Below are 18,519 nucleotides of genomic sequence, written 5' to 3'. Positions count from 1 at the left end.
TACATAATATACTGAATAGAGTGAACTCATCTCAGCTTTAACACATGATTGCAATTCAGGATTGTTTCCTGGCCTACTCATGAAAGCACCCTTGACTACTTCATGTGGTGCGCTGAGGTAGCAGCAGGAAAGCTCAAAACTCAAAAGACTGTACAACAGGCTTTATTCCAGTAAAAGTCTGAACACCAGTTCAAGCCTTGGTGGCTCCCCGTGTGACTGGTTCAGGAGGGGCCGGCTCAGATTTATATTCAGGTCGGCTGATTGACAGCCAGCCCGGTGGAGTAATCCCTTTCAGTGGTCTTCCTGCAGGTACAGAGATCACTCCCTGCAGTAGGCTGGTGGTCGTATTACCACACTTCATCAATTGTTTTCTTTATTATCATAAAGCTATTCCCCTAACAGCTGTATATTGTGTCACTCCATTCACAACTTATCACAGCCTCTTTCTAATGCCCACACTTGAGGTGGTAAATGCCAGCTAATAAGTAATTTTGAAGCAGAGTAAGGTCAATGATTTTGCCCTGACATGAAATGCGACAGAATTCAGTACCATTGCTTACATTCCTTCCACCAATGTTTGGGTGAGATTGAGGGTGGGTTTGTTCACAGTGTTACTATTACCAGAAGTTTAAATGAACTAACTATTCAGGGTTTTTTAATACTTTATTTTAATAAACACATGCAAAGAAGAGTTTTAATATATGAAAATAGTTATCAAAGAAATTGATTAATACATGTTAAATTGATATATAAAAAGAAAGAAGAAAATGAAATACTAATTAAAACACCCCCCTACCCCTCCCCTCCCCAAAGCCCCCCTACTTACCCAAAATAAACTACAAAAGGTATATCTAAAACACTAATATACTAAACGAATAAGAATACATATTGATTTGATTGCTCTTGGATTCACTTGAAGATCTCACATGAAAACGTTTCCACAAAAAGATAATTCATTAAGGAAGACTTCGTGAAACCGGAGAATTCAAAAGAATAATTTATAAATTTGAGCATTCAGGCTCCAACTTTTTAAAAGAATAAAATATTTATCTCTCAAATTGTATGTAATTTTTTCTAATGGAATACAATCTGAATCTGTTTGCCATCTTCCTAATGTTAAAGAAATATTAGATTTCCAAGTAATAGTATTACACTTCCCACTATTACCAGAGCTAATTCAGCAAATTTTAATTGAGAATCTGATAAATTTAAGAATTATATTTCCAAAATTTCCCATCAAAAATAATTTAGGATTTAATGGAAAAACAGCTCCAGTTAATTGTTGCAAAACATTACTAATAGAAATCCAAAATGGTTTAACTTCTGAACAAGAACAAGTTGAATGTATAAATGATCCAATCTCATCACCACACCCAAAACACCAATCTGAAATATATGATTTCCATTTATTCAATTTTTGAGGTGTAAAATATAGTTGATGTAAAATTTTAATTGTATTAATCATAATGTCTTTACACAAATTTTGCCATGTCTGTTGATCTATTGATATATTTAAATCTTGTTCCCATCTGTCCTTACTATTCAGGTTTGAATACTTTTCCTATCTACAAAAGTCAACTCTGGGCTATCTTGTGCAGAACATAAAAGTGCTGGAGAGACTCATCAGGTCATGCAGAATCCATAGAAAGTAAAAGGTAGACCCCAGTATCTGCAGATTTTCTTGTTTATCTCTACAAGGCTAAAGCCAGGAGGGTGCTAGAAAACTAGCACTGGACTAAATTGGTGCAGCAATTTTAACACAGTAAAACAATATTATCCTCACTGATCCTTAACTTTTTCTTTTTGTCCTCTTGGTAGTTCTTGGAATATGCCACACATTAGTTATTAGTGTGGAACAACATCATAAATATTTAATTTCTAAGGATCACCTATTGGAGATAAAGACAATAATCTCTCACCATCTTTCAGGGCCAAAACAGCCCTTCCAAGTGAAGCAACGCTTGTGCAGGGGTCATCTACTGCATCTGGTATTCCCTTTGTTGCCTCCTCTATATTGAAGAGACTGGACGCAGACTGGGAGATTGATTCATTGATCACCTTCTCTCTTTTTGCTGCAATAATGGGGACCTCCCTCTCAGTGGCCAACCATTTCAATTCCTCACCCCATTTCAATGGCCTCATGTACTGACAAACTGAGGCCACCCACAAATTGGAGGAAGAAAATCTAATATTCCGTCTGGGCCCTCTCCAACCAGATGGCATTAACATGAACTTTTCTAGTTTACAGTAAGTCTCTCTCTCTCTCTCCATTCATTCAGAAATATACCCCCTCCCCATCACCTCAAATTTTCTTTCTTTTCTGCCCTCCCACCCAGATCCAGTTATGACCTCTAGCATGTGGGGCTGTGCTTCTCCCCATAGCATTTGATGAAGGGCTCAGGCCTGAAACATGGGCTTCTATCTTTGCTTTCTGTGAATTCAGCGTGACCTGCTGAGTTTCTCCAGCACTTTTGTGTAATGCACTAAATTACAGCATCTGCAGACTTTCTTGTTTAACTATCAAAGATGGGTTGTGACTGGGCATTTTAACATATGATTGGGTTTAAATGTTTCATTAAGCAATCTTCACGAATGCCTCCGATTGGAGTTGGCCAGTCCACATGCACCATGATACGTGATGAACTAGGGCATTGGAAACAATGCAACAGCAACATCACATTATCAAAGCATTTAATGGCAATCTGTGGAAATTTGTTTTCGTGAGGAACTTAATGGTACAATTGATCAAATTATTTTTGTTTCCTTAACAAAGTGTACAGTTTTTAATTGGGGAATCCCCTTTTGAGTCCAGTGCTGTCTGTAAGGAGTCTGTACATTCTCCCTGTGTTTGCTTGGGTTTCCTCCAGGAGGTTCTGATTTCCACCTACCCTTCAAAACATACAGGGGATTGTAGGTTAATTGGGTGTAATTGGGCGGCACGGGCTCGTGGGCTGGAAGGGATTGTGACCATGCTGTTTGTCTAAATAAATAAAATACGTAAATCCAGCAGGGATTTCCATTGTGCTGTGCTCACCACATTTGTGGTCTAAGAAGTAGCTTGCTTGTCCCAAGTGTATTTTTAGTTACAACAGAAACTTGTATGAACTTGAGTTTTTATATATTTTGTAAACATGGCCAGGCACTGGTTTATATTACTTCTATGCTTCTAAAACACTATTATTAAACAGAAAATGATTAGTTATTTATTAAAATACTCATTTAGCATCTGTTGAAGAATCAAAATATACTTTGTCTTGCCACAAATGTGGTATTCATGTCTGTGACTGCAAGTGAGACTATTAAATGGAGATGTTGTTTGCTCTATTGATTGTACAAAAATTGCATGATACCATCTACTTCTGCATTTAATTACAAACTGCTTGACTTGACTGTTTTCCTGTTTGCATAATTTATAATTACCTCCACAGCGATGTTTCTATCAGTGTCTAAGACGTTCAAAGTTTATCTCTAGGATGGCTGCAGTTCATTGTGTTCCTGCGGTGCCTTCCTGGGGAAGGTGAAACTATGCTGTTGGCTGGAGCTGCAACATCATTTCACACTGCTTGCAGTTCATGGAAATAAAAAAAAAACTCACTGAAGCAATCAGATGGCTTATGAGGACGAGGTTCAGCAAAAATGCAGTTTTGCAGGAATATTAGAGCTAGCTTAAAGGAAGCCGACAACTTTTCAAAAGAAAACATGCCACCAAATGCAATGTGTCTAAAAGCCTGCTGTCTTTCAAGCACTCTTAGGCTACAGGAGAATAGCTAGAAATTAAACTAGTCAGGATGGGTCTACTTATGCCAATCTCCATTGCCACAAATAAAGTTAGGATCAGGAAGAATGGCTATGGTGGGGAATACTAGGGCATGATTTTCCTCATTCATATATTTAATAATATCTTAACCTGAGACTCATTAAAGCTTTTTTCGACCACATTTTAAAAGGCTATATTTGAAATCCCTTTTCAAGAAAGAGGGGTTACATATGGGGACAAAGGGGAGAGATGTGAATAGTCATCCCTCCCAGCAGATTTGTTAATAACAAGCTAGCAAATGTAATGGAAGATATTTCAACTGTTCAAGCAGATGTTTCAAAATATGCAAAAGTGGTGGACAAAACTCAAGAAAAAGTTAAGATGGAAGATAAGTCGGAAGATTGTGTTTGTGATATTGATCAATGTCAACAAAAACTGGATACTTTTGATGATTCTTTTACGGGATAGAGGAATGAGAATGCTGATTTATTGAAGAAAATTGATTCATTGGAGAATCAGAGCCCCGTAGGAATAATGTGAAGATTGTAGGTTTACCGGAAGATTTTGAAGGGTCAGAACCGGTTAAATTTTTTCAAAAATGGATACCAGATGTTTTAGGAGCGGAAATGTTTCCGAATGTTTTGGAATTGGACAGAGCACATAGAGCTCTGAGAAGTAAACTGATGCCTGGCCAACCACCTCAATCTGTTTTGATCAGGTGTCTGAGATATCAGGATAGAGAATTAATTTTAAGATTGGCAGTTCAAAATGCAAGGCAACATGGAGGTCCTCTGTTGGTTCAAAATAGAAGATTTTTTTTAAGCGGATCTCAGTCAAAATATGATTAAAGACATAAACAATTTAATTCAGTGAAAGCTGTTTTTTGGCAGAAAGGATATAAATTTGCTTTTAGATTCCCTACTGTTTTAGAAGTTTTTTTATGGGGAATACGAGTCTCAATTTTTTTCGATGATGATGGAAATGCTTTGGTTTTTGCAAATTCTTTGCTGGACCTTAAAGGTTGGTCTTCATCTTCTCAAGTGCAAAAATCAAATGGAGCTGTTAAAAAGAATGGTAATGGAATTCAGAAAGGAAAAAAAGAAGAAACGGAAGGAAAATCAGTTGGAGGAGATGCAGCAGTAAGATTCATGTGATTCTGAAGAGATTTTGATTGAAGATGATCAAGTGAACAAAGATTTGAAAGAAGCTTACCACAGTTGAAGTTATGGACTATATACAATGTGGTTAATCTGTTTAGGGGAGATGTAAGATCTCATTGTAGCTTGGCCAACTCTGTCACTCACTTAGTGGCTTACGTCGCTACCCGTGTTTCAGGGGGAGTAGTACTTGGTATTTAAAAAGGGAGGGGGTTTGGGGTTTTTTTAAATATTTTTGAATATATAAAAAAAAGAGGGGTTACATTTGTATCAGCATGATGTTAAAACTTTATTCCCTGGAGCATAGAAGGATGAGGGGAGATTTGATAGAAGTATTTAAATTTATGAGGGGGATAGGCTGATAGATGTAGGTCAGCTTTTTCCACTAAGGGTAGGTGAGATACAAACCAGAGGACATGGGTTAAGAGTGAAAGGGGAAAAGTTTAAGGGGAACATGAGGAGGAACTTCTTCAGACTGGGAGTGTGGAACAAGCTTCCAACTGAAGTGGTAAATGCAGGCTCAATTTTAATATTGAAGAGGAATTTGGACAGGTACATGGATGGGGGTGGTGTGGAGGGCTACGGACTGGGTACAGGATAGTGGGACTAGCCAAAAAATATGGTTTAGTATGGACTAGAAGGGCTGAAGGGGCCCATTTCTATGCTGTAGTGTTCTATGGTTCCAAAATTTAAGTTGGGAACCCTGCAGCGGATCCTCCATCCTTTGACGTGGTCATTGCTAAAGGTCTGACATCTAGTTCCAGCCATGAATGGGAACTTCACGCACAGTGAAGCAAAATGTGTATTATTGGATCAAATTCCGAACAGAAGATGGGAATGGGTTGAAGAGGGAATACGAAAGTAATGCTGTGTGCTGGAATCCTCTTGCTACTGTAGTGATACCTGCAATACTGCAGATGAGGTAGTCTAGTCCAAGCATTAGTATTTTGGATGTTCATTGACGTAAATGTTCAATTATTAAATCACAATTGCCTTCTGTGGGGATGTTTCACAGCTACTCTAAATAGCCTACATCAGAAATAAAGTTGATCATGTATTGTCTTGTCCTTGTCACGTCCCCAGGTGCTTAACAGCTTTTAGTATTTCTTTTGAGTGCTGATTTCTGTTATTTTATCTGCAAACAAAACAGCTAAATTACACGAGGAAAATGCAATGAAGAGTGAAGATTTTCTTGCTTTGTTATTTTTTTTGTGTATTGGCTGGAGGAGACATATGGGTGAGAATTCTGTTTTTTGCTTTTAAATTCACTCAAGCGGGTAAGATGGATGCTTAATTTTCTGCCCTCAAAGAAAGAATAAATGCTTGTGCAATACGCAAAGCGCGAGAGAAACTCAGCAGGTTGGGCAGCATCTTCAGTAAGGGATAGCCAACGTTTCGGGCTTGAGCCTATCGTCAAGGTGTGACCAAAAAACAGGCAGGCGTCTGAATTAAAAGTTGAGGAGAGGAGGTAGGAAGGGGCAGGGGAGGAGCACAGGCTAACAGGGAAGAGGGGATATGGATGGGTTGAATAAGGGAAAAAAGTTGAGGTGATAGGGGAATCAGAATTTATTGTCATGAAATTTGGTGTTCTGCGGCAGCATCATCGTAGAAACTTTCATATTATAGCCAGCTTACAAAAATTATGCACTAAAAGTAAGGCAGTTCCTTTTGGGTTCATTAATTATTCAGAAATCTGATGGCAGCGGGGAAGAAACTGTCCTTGTGCCATCTTTAGGCTCCTGTACCTTTTTCCCAATGGTAGTAGAGTGAAAAAGACATGGCCTGGGTGGTGGGGGTCTTTGAGGCACCGCTTCATGGAGTGAAGTCCGGTGCCTGTGATGTGCCTCTAGCTGCCCTTAGCACCACTGCCAACCCTCTTCAAGCTCCTGATCTTTAACTCTCATCCCAGGCCTTCTGACCTCTAGCTCCTCCCAGCAGCTTACCAATATTGATCTCTCCCCTGCTCCTCGTAACCTTGAACTGCCCCTACCACATACTCCCACAGCTCTTTACCCTCTTGATCACATGCTTCTCCCTGCCCTCGATGTCTCCAGGGATCTGGTTTCAATCCTCACGTTGGTGTGGAGTTTGCACATGCTCCCTGGGACCCGAATTTTCTCAGCTTCTTCCCACATATATGGCAGGTTAATAGGTTATTCTGAATTTTTTTACTGTTTATTTACAGCACAGTAGAAGGTGATTCTGTGCATTTATATTTAGTGCTGCCCAAAGTAACCTACAACCCCCGTAAATGTTGAAGGGTGGGAGGAAACGAGAGGACCCAGAAAAAACCCAGGCAGACACAGGGAGAACATACAAACTTGGATTTGAACTTGAGTCACTGGCTCTGTAACAGCATCATGCTAATCACTATGCTTAACTATGCCATCCTGAGTGCAGTAAATTGTAAAAGAACCAAAGGAGGATTGGTGTGCACAGGCACAGAGATCAATTGCACGGGGAAATGGGACTGGTGTGGTTGTTCTTTTGGGGGCTGGCATGAACACCATGAACAGTGTCGTTATGGTTAGTGTAGTGGTTAGCGCACCACTGTTATAGCACCAGTGACCCGGGTCATGTCTGCTGCTGTCTGTAAGGCATTTGTACTTTCTCCCCTTGTCTGTGTGGGATTCCTCCCAGCGTTTTGGTTTCCTCCCATCTTTCAAAACATTTGTCAGTTGTAGGTTAATTGGGGTATTTTGGCAACATGGGCTGGAAGGGCCTGTTACTGTCCTATATGTCTAAATTTTTAAAATAAAGGTAAGTAATCAAGCTTTCCCCCAGACCTCTGTCCCATATCTAATTTTTTCATCTGGGCAGATCTTTGATCCACTAGGAATTAGCTTCCCATTGGAAGAATGATGTCGGCTAGAAATGATGTATCCTGAAAGGAGAGTGACTGTAAGATATGCAGGGCTTGCCATACATTGGAAGGCCAGGCCGCTCCCTGGGGAATTAAACACCTTCAGCTAGAGAGAAATTGAGGAATGATGCAATTATACCACCTATTGGCTACATACTCTGACCTCACACCTGACTTTAACAGCAGCATTGATAGAAGTACCTGAGCAAGGTGGGGGGGAAGTTGTTTATTTTTCTTGTAAGCATCCTCTAGTTCAGCCATTGTCAACCTTTCTGGACTGTACTCAAAATTTGTGTTTCCCCCCTTCCCTGTGAAGCCAGCAAATTTAATTAGTTTCTTTCATACTTTTCTCCTCCTTACTACACAATAAAAATAACAAATATTACATGATTTCAGTTCATGGCCAGTTTATAGTCCTTTGTCATTCAAATGACTGGTCTTGATTGAAGATCACAATGTAACTGAGATTTTTCCTAATTAAAAGAATTAAAATTAAATATTAATTTCCCAGATTTTTTTTTGACGGGGCTTTGGATCTCATTTAATCATTCACAGAATTTGATGTTCAATGGCTAGATCAGCAATTTTTGAGCATCTCTAATCACCCTTGAGAAGGTAGTGCCTGTCAATTTCATGTACTGAGTTTGTGTTCTTTCTAACTCAAAAATCAGAGGTTAAATGCTCTTGAGGTTGAAGACAGCATAGCACACAAGCCCTGCAACCTCTATGATAAAACTCTGCTTTTAGCCGCTCATTGCGATCCTTAGCCTGGTGGACTTGTCTAATTGAACGTTAATTGGCAGCAATGATCATCAACTGATCCTTTCTAAATGATGCATTTAAGCTATTGTGTAAACAGATAGTGAGGTTAGAAAACAATTCAAAACGCCCCATCAAAAAAAATTTGAGAAATTAATATAATGTTTTAGCAGATTAAATGTCCACGAATCTATGAGCTCCATGGAGAGAGAAACTTTACAGGGTTGATCTATGCATTCTCAGAATAAATATGAAAAGTTTAGATCATTGAACAATGGGAAATTGTTACAGTGCCCTGGAGGATTTTCTATGAATATTAATCAAAGAAAATAAATTGATGATATTGAATTATATCATAGAAAACATTTTGACTTTGTTGTGGCCAGACAGTAACCACCTAGTAATAGGAAGAAGCTGTCAGTTTCTGTTTATATTTTATTCCAAGGATTATTTTAGTCTCTCAGTGGAGTTACTCTTTCAAGCAATGTTTCTGTCTTGATTCCCTACAATATAAAGTAAGGTGAAAGACATGTTGAAATCCCCTCTGAGCAGGATCAATATGTGAGAGGCTTGAAACCAACAGCCCACTTGGAGTCATAAAACAGACTCTTCAAACCAACTCACTCATGTCTACAAAGTTGGCATCTGGGCTTGTCCCATCTGCCTGCATTTGAGCCCTTCCTATCCATTTACTGTATATGTTGCATGTTGTCATTGCATCTCCTTGTCTAGTTTCCTTTGGCAGCACATTCTTGATACACATTTCCTTATGAGTGAAAAATTTTCTCCTCAGGTCCCTCTTAAATCCCTTCACCTTAAACCTACACCCCCCTGGTTCTGGAATCATCTATCTGGGGGGAAAATAGACTGTAAGTATTCATTTTTTATCCATGTCACTCTTGATGTTATGGACTATAACTCCACTCTTCAACCACCTACGCTCAAGCAAATAAAGGCGCAGCTGATCCAAGCTCTTCCTGTAACTCATGCCATGCAATCCTGGCAACATCCTAGTGAATCTCCTTTGCACCCTTTGAGATCTTTCCAATAGCTAGGTGACCAGAATTGTACATGATATTCCATGTGTGATTATGAGGACAATATCCTGGCCAATGAATGCAAAGATGCCAAACACCCTCTGTAACACGTTGTCTAGCTGAGTTGCACTGTACCCCAAGGCCTCGGTTGTATAACACACTCCAGAGCCCTGCCATTTACCATACAAGTCTTATCCTAGCTTGACTTGATCTCAGTAAATAGAGGTATGGCTCATAAATGTTGTGTCTCACTTAAAAGTTTTAAAAATGTCTTCCTTCTGAAGCTGATAAAGCTGGTGCCATGAGCAGCCAGTGGGAGCAAAATATAAAAAATAACCTGACCAATCATTAGTGGATAGTTCTGAAAAATTGAGGAAGAGAGCCCTCAGGAAGTTAACATGAAGGAAATGTATTAACCTTGTTTCCTTGGTCCACTCCTGAAGCACCTCTTCTGGGTTATCCCACATTGGCCTCCTGAAGCTGATTGTAACAATGACATTGTGGTGCTGATGACATTGTTGAGGACCAGGCAGATAGTAACAGACTTCATTTAGCATCAACAAAGTATCACTGGCAGTCCGAGAGTTTACTGTAAACTCTTGCAAACCCCTTTTGTATTTATAATGATTTGATGCTGAGGTTGTTGTAACACTGCAGCAAGGCAGAAATGTTTGCAAGTGTTTGTAAGACTTGCAAATTTCTACAGGTGTACCAAGGAAAACCTACTGACTGGTTGCATCAGTGTCTAGTATGGAGGTGCCAATGCACAGGACAGGAAAAAACTACAAAGAGTTGTGAATTCAACCACCCCCATCATGAGCATCAGTCTTCACACCATTGAGGACATCTACAAGGACTCTCACCACCCAGGCCATGCCCTCTTCACACAGCTACCATGAGGAAGGAGGAACAGGAGTCTCAAGGTAAACACCCAATGATACAAAAACAGCTACTTCCCTTCTGCCATCAGATTTCTGAATGGGGTCATGTCCATGGAATGTTCATGTCCATGGACATGACCCCACTTTCTCTTCTTTTGCACCAATCTATTTTTTTTTTGGAAAATAATTTATAGCAATATTTGGACCTGTACTGCTGCTGCAAAACAACAAATTTCAGGACACTAGAATCTGATTCTGAACTATGCCTGACTTGCATGAATGCATAGTGGCATATGTAAACAATTTGTTGCAGATAGATCACATATGACAGGGGACTCCTTTCACTTCTCGATCACCAGCTCTGACTACTACCCTGGACAAAAAGGATAAAACACTCTCTTTGCCTGTAAGGGCATACAAATATAGAACACTTCATGGGCTTGTGGAAAAATGCAAGGAAGCCCCTGTCACTAATTGGGCAAGGTGTGACGTTAAATTAATTTTGATTGAAGGAATAGCAGGAGAAGGTGAATTTCAAACATGAGGCTATCTGTTGCATTTCCATTTGAATTATTTTTTGGGGGTGATGTGTTGATAAGTTCCACCCTGAGTTGTCACCTTGCTGAGATTGAAATGTGTTGAGGTACCCAATGGAACCACAAGATGAGGTGGAGTCATGGGAAATTTGAAAGAAGTATGTATGACTACTTTTCAGTTGTTTTCATAAACCAAATAGTTCAATTAAGTTAAACTATTTTAAACATGTCTCAACAAAATAAAGCAAATTCTTCCCAACCCCTTGTTGAAAGTTCATTCTTGTTGACTCCTTTATCAGCTTTGCGATGAAGGAAAAAGGCAACATCGAAACATGCAATGCATTTTTAACATCTTTTGAACTTGTTGAGTGTAAACCTTTCATCCCATAGAAATCTGCAGAGACAGGAAATATATATCTTGCTTCTGACTAGAATTTCATAAGATTAACTTATTTTTGCACAAAGATGAGGTTAACATTTTTTTAAAGTAGTTTCAATAATGACTCACTAATTGATTGAAAATTCAATCAATGTGGTGGGATGGGTCACTCAACTGTTTCTGTAATATAGAAATGTAATGAAAACAGCATCAATGAAGAACTCAAAAATAAATTGCATACGACTTTGGGAGGTGAAGCAACTTTGAAAGTTGGTACAGGAAACCTGAGTAAATGTTGCAAATGGAGAAAAGAGGAATTTCACTGGAATTTTGTTTTTGACCATTCTCCTCAAAGAATTGAAAGAAATTTGTTGAGAAAACCTCACTGTACTTAAAACGGTGGTGGCAGTAAGAGTTTTGTACAGGTAGTCCTCAACTTACGACCTAAGCGAGTCACGTCCACCCGCACATATGACTGAATTTTTTTTTAATGTACATTTACTGAGATTCATCATCAAAAGTTAATTTATTGAAATTTTTTTGAAAAATTGCTTTATTACCTCATTAAGACATGCAAATCCAACTTGCGATCAATCTTCGTTATGACCAGTCATTCAGTCCCAATTATATTCATAAGTGGAGGACTACCTGTATTGCTTTGGGAATTGTCATGTTCACCTTTGCTGCAAAGAATTGTCATAAACAAAGAAAAGTTATAGGGTGACAAGGTAATTAAACAGCAGTTTAGATGAGGTGAGAAACCTAATGTTGTTCAATGTAATATTTTTATAGGAAATAGTGAATGAAGCAAAGTAATTAGGCAGTAAAGAAGGTTAAGTAATGTATGTATAGACCTGAAAACATAATGATAGAAGAAAACTACTTGGCATATTTTTCTGCTATGAGCTCTTTTTGAAAGACTCATCCATTTCAATCCTTCTTCTGTCCCTTACCTTTGCCATTTGGTTTGATTCAAATGTTTATCAATTTCCCATTGATAAGTTGCTTTTGAATTTGTTTTGCCTGTCATTTCAGTTTCTGTATTGCAGAGCATAAAAGATCACTTAGTAACAAAATTTTCTCATGTAGCCTACACAGTGTTAAAATTCAGCCCCATTGTTTTATTCTATTAATATTTTCTCAAGCAATTTTTCTTATCTCACATAAATCTAACATTTACTATCAAAGTATGCTTGGATGAAGCTCTTTTCAATCTATGTGTGGGTGATGGTTAGATGTGTGCCTCTCTTCCTTCATTTGATCTCAATTTGTAAATTATTTAAATACACCTTTTTCTTTATTAATCTCATGTCCTTGTGATACAAAAACCATGCACTTTACACATTTTTTGAAATAGATTCCTGTTGTGTAGGAATGCAAAGCAGCCAACGTGCCTGCCGTAGCAATGTACCACAAACAACAAATAAATAAGACATTAGCGGTACTGGCTAACGGCAGTCGTGATGTGTATAAGTAGTCTCTTTTAATGTTCAAGGACTCCAAAAGTGGTTCATAGGATTGTAAGAAACAATTGGTGCAGGAAAATAAGAAGAGTAAACTGAGGCTAATTTAGGTTAAAGAGTCTGAAGTTGGGATTTGCACGATGAGAGAAAAGCTGGGAGATAGAAAGATTCAGATTGATAATTGCAAAGTTTGGAAGGTAGGTGAAGGATAAAACAGTCAGCAATACTGTGACAAAATGAGGAAGGGGTATACAGGCAGGGATTTTCCAAAAGAATCAAGAATATGAAGGAAATTGGCATTCAAGAAGAATTAATATTATTAGGGAAGGACAAAGCCACATAAGGATTTATGATCCAACAATGGTCTGAAATATTTGTAGTTACTCTGGAGAAAATATCTCCAATCTCTTCCTGGCATTACAAATAGTTCTATTGTTACATCAGTTAAGACACACAGTATGTTGTACAATTATCAACTATCTAATAATGCTGAATACATCAGAACATCTTGTCTTTCTATTGCAACAGTTAGTTATCTATTTCGTTTTCATTAATTAAATTTTATAGGTAACCAAAAATAGGTAGATAAAGACATACAGGAGACTGCAGATGCTAGAATCTGAAGCTAAACACAATCTGCTGGAAGAACTCAGTGAATCAAACAGCATCAGTGTAAGAAGAAGGAATTGTTCATGTTTGCATGGCCACTAGCAACACCTTGATTATAGTTCCTGTTTGATTAGACTTGGCTGCCAGCAGGGGGCTGACACAGAGCAAGAGACAGCATGCAAGATCTGTAATGGAGGCTTGCAGCCTTATGGCATGCCTCATAATGCTGTTTACATCCATTTCCAACTTTTTCCTTCATCCATTTGTTGTCTAAGAACTCACACATATGAATACAAGATGAAACATGGTGTCAGAAGTGGGATAAAGGAAATTATAAGGAAATACTTTAAAAGGTAAAATATAAAGTCAGCAACTAATTATTGAAGAGAAATTAACAAAGTATAAAATGGAAGGATTACACCCACCAACAAAACTTCAGTTGACAGGTAATGTGGCTGAAAATTGGAACAGATTTAAACAGTATTTTGGATTGTATTTAGTGGCAGTCGGAACTGATGAAAAAAGTGATAAAGTGAAAGCGTTAGTTTTCTTACGTGTCATGGGTGGTGAGGCCCTGGAGGTGTGTAATAACTTCACATTTGCTGTTGAAGGACACAAAATAAAACTGGAAAAAATAATGCAACAGTTTGAGGCATACTGCATACTTAAACGTAGTGTGACATTTGAGAGGTACAAAGTTTTCACGTGTACAGAAAATGGAAGATAGTATTGATCAGTATGTGAATGAATTGAGAAACGGAAGCAAAATGTATGAATTTGGTGGACTGACGGACTTGCTGATAAAAGACAGACTTGTGTGTGGTATTCCAGATAATAGTCTAAGGAAAGACAGCTAAGCGAGCAAAATCTAGACTTGGAAAAAGCCTTAACACTCTGTAGAGCTGCAGAAACTGTAAAATTGCAGGCAAAAAAAGGTTGTTCAGTGAAACTAGCTGCAATGTGGATGTAGGGAGCAAGAACCGACATAAACTGTTTCACAAAAAGTGCACCAAAAGGGAAAGAGAGGCGTGGCCAGCGAACAAAAATGAAAGAGACAATCGAAAGCCATGTCGTAAATGCGGTACACAACACCCACCAAAAACATGTCCAGCATATGGTAAAACATGCAATATGAGCAACAAAAGCAACCATTATGCCCATTGCTGTAGGAACCAAGTGCAACAAAGCAAGGTTCATGCAGTGGAGGAAAGGGAGATAGAGGAATTCTATGTAGATGTTGTGAATGAAAACAAAAAGATAATAGAGACTGGATGTTGAAATTAAAAGTGAATGACATATACATTTCAGTTAAATTGAATACTGGAGCACAAATTAATGTAATATCAGAGACTGATTTTAAGAAGATTAGACCCAGACCAAAGATGTATGGAACAAAGTGAAGGTAATAGGATATTCAGGTACCGATATATCAGTATAAGGGGAATGCAGGGTCAAAGTGAAACACAAGGACAAAGAGCACATGCTAGCATTCATCTTAGTATGCACAGGCCATACTAAGTTTAACAGCCTGTGAGAAACTTAACCTGGTAAAAAAAAAGTTCTCGTTGTGGAAAGCAATGGAGAGACAGTCTATGATGAACTCATGAAAGAGTACAATGACCTATTTCAGGGTCGAGGCTGCCTTCCAGGAGAACACACGATCAGGGTGGATAAACATGTGCCACCGATAATACATCCAGCAGAAAAGTTCCATTTGCACTTCAAAAGCAACTAAAGGCAGAGTTGGACAGGATGGAAAGCCTGAACGTGATTCAGAAGATAGATGAGCTAACGGAATGGGTGAGTTCACTCGTTGTTGTGGACAAAAAGAATGAAAGCTTAGAATTTGCCTGGATCCAAGAGATCTAAACAGAGCAATAAAGAGAGATCACTTTAAGTTTCCGACGCATGAAGAAATCATGTCACTGTTTGGAAATGCAAAGTATTTCAGCAAGTTAGATGCATCATCAGGATTTTGGCAGTTAAAATTGGATGAAGCAAGTTCAAGATTGTGCATGTTCATAAGTCCATTTGGCAGATACAGGTTCCTAAAGTTACCATTCAGAATTGCCTCAGCTCCTGAAGTGTATCACAAAGCTATCCATATGGTCTATGAGCTCCTGGATGGAGTTGATAACTCAATGGATGACATCATAGTATGGGTGAACCACAAAAATGGAGCATGATGAGAGACTAAGGAAAGTGCTGGAAGCAACAAGGAAAGCCAACCTGAAACTGAATAGAGGGAAATGCAAGCTCAGGGTGATAGAACTAACATATGTAGGAGATATTATTGGCAGTGAGGGCATCAGACCAGATCCCAGAAAGGTGTCTGACATTGGGAACATGCCAAGGCCACAATGCAAAAGGTTTAATGGAATGGCCAACTATATGGGTAAATTCATATCCAACCTTTGCGAAAAGATGGCTTCATTGAGAAGACGAACAGAAAAGAACATTGAATGGGAGTGGGATCATGAACATGAAAAGTCATAGAGGGAACTAAAGAAACTGTTCACAGAGGAACCAGTTCTGAGATTTTACGACGCATCAAGACCCACCAAGATATCATCAGATGCATCATGTGTGCTCGGTGCAGTTCTTTTTCAAAAATATGATGACATTGCATATGCATCATGTTCAATGAGAGATGCGGAGACGTGATACACTCAGCATCACGTACAACTGTGAAAGATTTCGTCAGTTTGTGTCAGGACAAGCAATCAGTGTAGAGACAGACCATAAGTTCTTGATTGCATTGTTCCAAAAGCCATTAAATGAATGTCCCCTGAGACTACAAAGAATGATGATTAGGCTGCAATGCTATATACTGAATGTATACACTCTGGGTAAGCTAATGTATACAGCAGACACGTTGTCTGGAGCTGTTGACATGAGAGAGCCCACAAACGCCAAAATAGATGAAGACGTGAATGCCTTTGTGGACATGATCACAAGTTCATTGCCCATATTAGATGCAAAAATGGAGCTCATAAAGTCAGAGACAACAAAGATGAAACCCTGAGACCACTGATAAAAAACATCTTGGACAGATGGCCCAACCTGAAGCAGGACTGCTCACCTGACGTTTTAGAGTACTGGAACTATATGGTAGAACTGTCGGTGGTTGAAGACATCATCTTCAAAGGAAGCAAAATCCTAATCCCAAAGAGTATGAGAAAAGAGATTCTAAAAAGGATCCATGGAGGACATCTTGGAATTGAAAGTGTAAGAGGATGAGAGGTAATGTACTGGCCAAGAATCAACAATGATATAACAAATGAAGTGTCAAACTGTACAATATGCCAGAAATATCAAGGAAGCAATCCTGTAGAACCACTAAAGCCACACTCAGCACCATGCAGACCTTACCAGAAGGTAGGTGCTGACCTATTTGAATGTCAAAGGAAGGACTATCTTGTAGTCACAGACTATTACTCCCTGTATCCAGAGGTGTGTAAACTGAACACCACCACTGTAGATGCTGTAATAACATGTATGTACGCCATATTCTCTATACATGGCATGGCAATTGAGGTCTTCACAGACAATCGACCCCAGTTTTGCAATTTAAAGTTCTGACAATTTGCCTAAGACTGGGACTTTGTACATACCACGTCAAGTCCTAATTTTCCACAGTCCAATGGTCTAGTGGAAAAATCAGTACAGACAGTGAAAAGACGAAAAACAGTGGAAAGACGAAAGACAGTGGAACAGACTTCTACCAGAGTATGCTAGTACACTGCACAATACACAACTCCTTATGGGACATAGGCTAAGATCAAATCTACCCATTCAGGAGAACATCCTAAAAACAAAAGAGGGGGAGAAAGTGAGGAAGTTCAAAGAAGAGAAAGAAAAGCAAAAGTATTACTTTGACAGAGGAGCAAAAAACCTACCAGAACTCTACTCTGGTGACCAAGTAAAGGTAAAAGACAAAACAAATTTATGAACTCAGAAGGGAACTGACTTTGTGAAGTCCAACCAAGATCATACACCATTCAGACAAATGAAGGTCCTGTTCTGTGAATAAATCATCGAGATCTTCCAATGGGGCCAGTCACAGTAGATGGAAAGATGAACAACTTGAATATACAACCTGAACTAACTCAGATTCAAGGACAATCAATCAGAAGATTATCAAGATACATGAATCCTCCTAAGAGACGCATTGAGCAAGTTTAAAGACTCCTGTTATAGAATGAAAGTAGTGCTATCTGATTCGCTCTTAAAGTTTTAGTGTATGTAAATGTGAACACACAAAACAAATTTTAAAAATGTTGATAATATTAAAAATGTAAGTTCTTGGTGTTAAAGTTAAAATTGCAGAATTATACAAAGAAAACATTTTGGTTAAAAGTAAGCTCATTTTGTTTTAAGAAAGGGAAATGTAATGATAATGATCCTGTTTGATTAGACTTGGCTGCCACAGAGCAAGAGACAGCATGCAAGATCTGTAATGGAGGGTTGCAGCCTCATGGCATGCCTCATGGTGCTGTTTACATCAACTTTAAAGTAAAGCACCTTTTCCTTCATCCGTGTGTTGTCTAAGAACTCACACATACAAATACAAGATGAAACAAAACCCTTGATCAAGACTTGGGATATAGAGAAGAGACACCTGACTAAAGAAAACAAAATGGGAAGGGAGTGACGGGGGCCCCATGTAGGATTGGTGAAGCCTGATGACATTCTCATTCTCTCACCAACCCATCAGTCCTGGGACTTCTCCACTTCTGTAGTGAGACCCAAAGTAAATTGAAGAAGCGGCTACTCATTTTCTGCTTGGACAAATTGCAACTCAATGGTATGAACATGGAATTTCAGGTAATGACCTCGTTCTCTCTCTTCCACTGCACCACTTCTGCTTTTATCTTTCACTCCTCCCTTTCCTCCCTCCCCTTCAGTTTTATTTGGCCCCTATCGCAACCTCTCCCACCCAGTCCTGAACCCATTATAATTCACCCCTCCTCTTTGGTTTAATCCCCCTCCACCCCCATTTCCTCTCTGGATGCTTTTGGTGTCTCCCACCCCACCCTTCCATTTCATCTGGTCTCTTGTAAAATCCACTTTCTCCC

The 18,519-nt window shown here is 38.9% G+C and overlaps 1 protein-coding gene across 8 annotated transcripts in view; it reads left to right on the top strand.

Annotated features, from left to right (window-relative positions):
* LOC138762131 (myosin light chain kinase, smooth muscle-like) overlaps positions 1 to 18,519 on the top strand; it is a 309,201-nt gene that overhangs the window by 64,564 nt on the left and 226,118 nt on the right. The window contains exon 4 of one of the 8 annotated variants that reach the window (XM_069935541.1): positions 10,280 to 10,496. The exons of 6 other annotated variants lie outside the window; for them this stretch is intronic. The gene's annotated coding sequence lies outside the window, so the exon portion shown is untranslated. Of the gene's footprint in view, positions 1 to 1,546; positions 1,656 to 10,279; positions 10,497 to 18,519 lie in introns of all 8 variants that reach the window. One more of the 8 variants, XM_069935542.1, reaches the window with a different exon arrangement.

The sequence above is a fragment of the Narcine bancroftii genome, chromosome 4 (assembly GCF_036971445.1).
Source record: "Narcine bancroftii isolate sNarBan1 chromosome 4, sNarBan1.hap1, whole genome shotgun sequence".
In the NCBI taxonomy this organism is placed as follows: Eukaryota; Metazoa; Chordata; class Chondrichthyes; order Torpediniformes; family Narcinidae; genus Narcine; species Narcine bancroftii.
The sequence above is the reverse complement of the archived record's forward strand: the minus strand, read 5'-3'. Positions and strand labels throughout refer to the sequence as shown.